This window comes from Choloepus didactylus, chromosome 9, assembly GCF_015220235.1.
Source record: "Choloepus didactylus isolate mChoDid1 chromosome 9, mChoDid1.pri, whole genome shotgun sequence".
NCBI classification, from domain to species: Eukaryota; Metazoa; Chordata; class Mammalia; order Pilosa; family Megalonychidae; genus Choloepus; species Choloepus didactylus.
In genome coordinates, this window is record NC_051315.1 from 73,643,505 (window position 1) to 73,650,824 (window position 7,320).

General features: G+C 39.2%; 1 pseudogene; it reads right to left on the minus strand.

Moving 5' to 3' along the window:
- Positions 1–3,153: 3,153 nt before the first annotated feature.
- On the minus strand, positions 3,154–3,726 carry LOC119543770 (annotated as a pseudogene).
- Positions 3,727–7,320: the final 3,594 nt, after the last annotated feature.

Genomic DNA, 7,320 nt, shown 5'->3' on the forward strand with positions numbered 1-7,320 from the left:
TGCACCCCGGGTCCTCTGTTGAGGGATGACTGTGCTATGTCACAGGTGAGTGCCATCCCTCCAGGGCAGTTCTGGGCTGCTGGGCTGTGTAGGGAGGCTCCCAGTCTGCTGAAATGATGGCTGAATGGGGCTTTGTTAATTCACACTGCTCTACCTTCCCAACTCTGGGACAATCAGCTGAAGTTGCAGGGAAGGCTAATGTCCACGCCCAGTTTTGTGGTGTGTGCCTGTTATTTGAAGCACTTCCATCACACTGGGTTGTCTAGGACAGCTCTGGGCTATGGGGCTGGCGATGGGCAGGAGTGTTTCCTGTCCACCAGGATGATGGCTGTGAGTGGACACCCCCCTTTTCTTGGGAAGTTGTGGTGTTTAGTGAATTTTCTCAGCCACTGGATTATTGCCTTTTGTCTCAGAGCTCTCTTAGTTCTGCTCTTGACTTGACGTGCCCAAATTGAAAGTCTTTGAAGCTTTCTGTATTGGGCTTCTTAGAGTAATTGTTTTAGAAAAAGAAAAAAGGATTAAAAAAAAAAAAGGGGCCCTCCTCAGAGATCTAATGGGTTATTGAAATGCTAAGAGACAAAGCAACCAGGGCCATTAAGGAAAGGTCCACAGGGCAGAGAGATCAGCTTTTCTTCAGGATTTGCATATGCGCCTCAAGGCCTGAGCTCCGCCCTTCCCCTTTCTGTGTTCACCAGAACTCCAAAAATCCTCTGCTTTTATTTTGGAGTTTTTCGTGTTGTTGTTTTTTTTTTCTATGCCTGTCTCCTCTCTGCTGGGCTGGCTGCTCTCAGATTCTCTGGTGTCTGGTCTCAGTCTATCTATGGTTGGAGTTTGGATCAGTAGAATGAGTTTCCGATAAGGGCTGCCACTGCAGTTCTCCCTTCTCCTTCCCGGAGCTGACAGCCCCTCCTCCCACGGGACTGAGCTTGGCAGGGAGGGGCGCGGGTCCCCTGGCCGCAAAAACTTACAGATTTCGCTGATCTCAGCAGTTCGACATTTTCATGAGTGTTGTATGAAGTATGCCCAAAGACAGATTGCTCTGTGGTGTCCAGTCCACGCAGTTCCTGGCTTTCTACCTACTTTCCTGGAGGAGTAACTAAAATATACAGCTCACCAGTCTGCCATCTTGCCCCGCCCCGCCCTCAAACTTTCCATTTATATTTAATATGATTACTGATATGGTTAGGTTGAAATCTATCATCTTGATATTTCTTTACCTTATCTGTTCCCTGTTCCACCCCCCCCCCACAATTTTCTGCCTAGTTTTGGATTAATGGGGTATTTTTCTGTGTGATTACATTTATCTCCTTTGTTGACTAATTATCTTACTATTCTTTTTTTTTTTTTTAATTTTACTGGTTGCATTGAGGCTTAAAGTATATATTTCATTCTCTTACAGTCTACCTGAATGTGACATGTCACCTTTTCACATATAGTATAATAACCTTATAATAGTATAGTTCCATTTCTCCACTCCAGATCTTTGTGCTATTGTTTTTGTTAGACATGTAATAACCTCCACACTACAGAATTTTGTTTGCTTGTTCATTTATTTAAATAGTCACCCTTTGAAGAGATTTAGATAATAAAAAATCCTACGTATTTACCTGCGTGGTTACCATTTCTAGTGTTCTTCCTTCCAGTATATCCAGCTGACATCATTTTCCTTTTGTCTGAAAAGTTCCATTAACATTTGTATAGTAGGGTATGTTAGTGTTGAATGCTTTCTGTTTTTGTTTGTTTGAAAAAAATCCTCATTTTGTCTTTGTTTTTGAAAGTTATTTTTTGCTGGTCATAGAATTCTGGGTTGAGGGTTGTTTTCTTTTAGTACTTTAAAGTTATTGATTCAATATCTTTTGCCTGCAGTTTTTCCCACAAGAAATCTGCTTTCATTCCCACATTTGTTTCTTTGTATTTATGAAAGGAAATATAAATATAAATACAGTCTACTCTTTTCTTTTTCTGTCCCCTTCTCTCTTTCTTCTCTACCAAGGACTCCTGATAACATATATTAGGCAGCTTCAGTGCTTCTGCTCTGTTTATCTACTTTATTTTATTTTTTTGGTCAGCAGCAACCTTTATGTGGAGCAGACACACATGAGTCAGATGATATTACCAACAATTAGACCAATACAGCTGTGAAAAAAAAACAGGCAAAAACAGAAGGAATCAACCAGGATCAGCTTCTACCATTTTCCATGTGTTCACAGGTCATTTTTTTTAAAAAGGCTGGACTTAAATACAAATTTAGAGAAAACTAGTGGAACACCAAGGACTAATGTGAAGATACACTATACATAGACTCTGGGCATGCCATGCCCAGCTGCTCCTCCCCATCTTCTTCTATTGAGAATCAGATGGGAAGGGATAATTAAGCAGGGTGAAGTTAACCATTAGGAAGCACAATTATAGATCATGTTTGAGAGACTGGACCTCAGAGTAAAGGGACTTATAAGTCAGGTTAGTCTCTAAAAATAGAATAGAAGTTTGCCTAAGTTTTGGAAATAGGAGGATGACAAGGTGACTTTTAAAAATCTCTATTCCTGGGATGACCTGCGTAAGACAGATAAAAACACACCTTTCAGTTTAACCCATTTCTCACTGCAAGTCAAGCTGGGGCTGAACCTTAAGGGAAACTAAGTTTAAACCTCTTTTGCAAAATGTTTGCTTCTTTGCTCAGGGTGGGGTATTGGCAAAGGATGAGAAAGAATAATTTAGTTTTTGAATGAATTTTAAACAGGCATAATTTAAAATTTTAAAGTGACATGAAATATCCCAATATTTACCTTGCTGTTTAGTGATTTGCTATAGAGACTTATGAATCAGGGTTTAGTCAGATGTATACTGAAGGTCAAATGGCTCATAGACATGTCAAGCAGGTCATGTTTCTTGGAAGTTTATCCTGTTACTAGTATAGTCCTGCTCTCTGTAATCCTGAAATGGAACTTTGGCACATACTTCACTAGGTATTTGGCACCACTTCCCCACAACCCACCCCACCTCCCCTGCCCATCCTTCTAGTGATCATTTCATTAGTGCCCTTGGAAGGTGAGAGTTGGGCTTGGCTCCTGTGAGCATCTTGCCCTTGTACATTGTTGCTGGTGTGCTTCAGATACTGGTGAAGACATGTTCTGAGTAGTCCAGGAAACTGCCCTATGGGCATTTTCTCCCCTGGATCAGTGGCCAGTAGTTGTTTCCCTCAATTTTTAATTTTTTCTCCTCATACTTATAGTAGGGGCTCCACAACATGAAAAGCAGAAGCATGAAAGGGATGAGAAAGTAGGGGGCATAGACAAAAACAAGGTTTAGTTGTTCATGGAAAATCTTAGGTCCTTGTCCTTTGAAACCACTGGCTTTAGAGAACTTCTCAAATAGAAATTTGAAAATAATTGAAATTAAAGTTTTATGCTGTGAACTGAGTAGATGATCACAGGAGTGTGGATTCATTTGCAGCCCTCTTTGAAGAAGGCATATGTCAGTATGGGAAAGAAAGACTGCTGAAACACAGCTCCAAAACAGGAAGGACTTAAACCGAGTTGTAGGATCCTCTAGCAGAGGGTCTTTGAACTCCGTAACATATCAATTCAGCAGGTTTCTCAGCTCTGCTGGTTAGAATTTGCAGGGCAGCACCACCCACTGGTCCATCAACAAGGTGATGGGGATGTGGGAGAGGAAGTTGAAGCCCAGCAGCCACTCCAGGCCATGCCCAAAGCCCAGTATCCCCATTATCCATCCATTGGATGGGCTGGGCAGGAACTGAGGCTATGCTTGCTGGGACATGCCAATGTGGGAAAAGCTATTTATTTATTTTTAGTTTTCTTTTATCTCTGTGTTTCATTTTGGATAGTTTCTATTGCTATATTTTCAAATTTACTAATCTTTTCTTCTGCCATGTCTAATCTGTAGTTACCACATTCAGGATATTTTTTCACCTAAGATGTTTTTATTTCTACAAATTAAATTTCACATACACACATATATACACATACATGTATTTAATCTATACACACACACATATATATGTAACACATATATGTATCCTTTGTGTATCTACTTAACAGCTTGAAAATATGGAGTGAATCTGGAATAAATGTTTAATATCTTAGCTAATTCTACCATCTGTCAGTTCTGAGTCAGTTTCAATTGATTGCATTTTTCTTCTCATTATGAGTTGTATTTTCCTACTTCTTTGCATTCCTGGTGATTTTTTTATTGGGTGCTAAATATTGTGGATTTTGCCTTGTTGGATGCTGAATATTTTTCTATTCCTATAGATATTCTTGAACTTTGTTATGGAATGCAGTGAAGTAACTTGGAAACAGTTTTATCCTTTTTAGTCTTTCTTAGGCAGGATTGGTGCAGTGTTAATTATTCCCCAATATTGAGGTTAGAGTCTTCTGTGTACTGTATCAAGTGCTTCATGAAACATGAGGATTTTCACTTTGGCTGGTGGGAACAGGCACTGTTACTGGCCCTTTTTGAGTGCCTGAGACTGTTACCTCTAATCTTTTCAGGTGTTTCCTTCCCTGACCTTAGGTAGTTTCCTTATACACATGCATTGATCAGTACTTAGCTGAATATTAAAAGAGGACCATTTGCAGATTTCTGGAACTCTGCCTGTGCGGATCTCTCCATTCTAACTAGTCTCCTTGTTCTCTCTGAACTCTCAGTTCTGTCTCCTCAACTTCTCAACTCTGATGGGCCTTCTCTGAGTTCCCCTTTCTTGTACTGCAATTTGGAAGTTCTCTCAAGGCAGTATGTTGGGGTAAGTGTAGGGCTCACCTTGTTTGTGTACCATCTAACAGGTTTGCTACCCTTCATATCCTGTACCATCTGACAAGTTGGCTACCCTTTGTATCCTGATGTCCAGTATCTTGAAAACCACTGTTTCATACATTTTTTGGGGGTTGTTTCAGCCAGGTAGTAAATCCAGTTTGTCTTAAAGAGGAAAGTTCTGGGATTTTTTCACTTCTGCCTTGAGATGCTCTAGGTAGCCACTGAATTCGAAGACTGGACCTCAAGATGAGATGTGTGGAACAAAATATTCAGTCTGAGGTAGTGCCAAACCTGTTGACTTGCAGAGATGTGAGCATGCAAAATGAATTTTCTTATTTTAAGAGATTTTGAGGTTATTATGTGTTATTATTGTAGCAATAGTTAGCCAATCAATTTTGTTCCTGGAAACCTATTTCATACACAAAACTTTCAAAACTTATAATGAAAATAAATGAAACAAAATAAAATGCAGATATATGCTTTAATTTATTAGGGGTTGTCTTAGTTTTACGGGGCTGCTGTAAGAAAGTACCAAAGTCTAGTTGGCTTAAACAACAGGAATTTATTGTCTCACAGTTTTGGAGGCTAGAAACCCAAAATCAAGACGTCAGCAGGGCCATGCCTTCTTTGAAGTCTGTAGCATTCTGGTGATGGTTTTCTGGCAATTTATAACTCAGTCTCTGCCTCTGTCACATGCGTTCTCTCTCATGTCTCCTCCTGACTGCGCCCAAATTTCTTCTGCCTCTAGAGAAACAAGTCATACTGGATTAAGGTCCACCTCATTCAGTTTGGCCTCATCCTAACTCATAACATCTTCAAACATCCTGTTTACATGTGAGTTCACATTCACAGGACCAAGGGTTAGGATTTGAACATGTCTGTTTGGGGGACATGATTCAATCCATTACAAGGATGAAATGATAAAGTATTAGTGATTAGCTGCAGAAAAATAGGGTGTGTTTAGGGATATAGATGAAAAAAAAACCTGGGCACTTTTGGATAATTATTGAAGCTGGGTAAAAAGTATGGTTTCTCATATTATTATTCCCATTTTTTTATATGTTTGAAAATTTTAAAACAATTAAAAATATATATTTTTACAAACATTTAAAAGTTTGTGAAATCAAGCACTCAATTTAAAAATTATGCCTTAACTATTCCCTTGTGGAGATTCTTTTGAAAGAGTTAGCTTTGCTGAAAAGCCCCTTGAAATATGGTTCCAATGAAGTTTGGACTGAAGAGTCCTTCTTTTTTCTGGCAAATCTATTGCAAGCATAGACATTCTTCATGGTTCTAAGGGTCTTTGAACTCTGTTCAAAATTGGGCTATTTATCCTGGAAACTTTCTTAGTAATTTGATGCTCATGAAAGACTCCAAAAGTTCTGAATGATTAATTCTTGTGGAGTGGAAGTCTCCATGGACATTCTTCTTTATCTTCATTATTGCTTTACTCTGTTTGCAGCTGCAGACTGAAATAGCTGAATTGTGCTGATCTCTCACTTTAACTTTGTCATTAGAGTAGCCAGTTAACTTGGGGGCTCTTCATTGGCTCTGGTACATACAGCATTGGTCATTACTGTGAAAAAGTCTTATTTGTGATAAGAATGGTGATGAATATGAAGAAATATAGTGAATATGAGTCTGATTTCATAAACTCTGCAAGAAATGAATTTTTTTTTTTACTTTCTATAAATGAACTTTATTTCTTTTTTATGCTCTCATTCCGTATGAACTCAATCTCTTTCTGTTAGGATTTCTCTCCCTTTTCCCTTTGGGTAATATCTAAGTTTCTTGGGTTTATGTGGTGCCAAGATGTGGGGAGCTGTCAGACTGGTTCTTAATATTAGTATTTATGTATTCATGCATCATGGTCCTTCCTTGATTTTGATAGGAGGCTCTTTTTATGTCCATTGAGCATATCCGTGCTTCTTTTAGGCACTGGAGAAAGAGTCTATACCTACATCATTTGGGGCTGTAGAAAACTACTTCCATGCTTGCCTCAGGCATTTGATCCTGCCTTTATCATGCCATTCTGTAACATGAGAACATCTGTGCCTGTCTAAGGCCTGATTTTCTAGATTCCCGTGTCATAATTTCTTCAGTTTTCATGCCATATTGGGCTTCAGAGACTTCAAGGTTTTGCCACTCCCTCTGGCTCTCTCTGGGGCTGAGCTCAAAGATATTAGGGTTTGGGATATAAAGATCCACCAGTATCCAAGCTCTCTCTCTCTGACTCTGTTTCCTCTTTCCCCAGTCCAGAGGGTTATTTTCAGTTTAGAGCATGGAAAACTTTGCCCTGCTTATTATTTCAAATCTTTTAGTGCAAGACAATGTTTAGGTTTTTGAAACACGAAAGCCAAGAATTTGACTCCTTAGCTACCTGTTTGTACTTATCACCTCTTCCATGAGATAATTAATAAAGACAGAATATTTGACCATTTTGGGGGGTGGGATGGGAACATGGATGGGCAATAGGAAAACACTGGACTGCAATTGAGCAAGAACTGGGGGAAAAAGCTTTAAAAATATTATTTAACCTAGTTT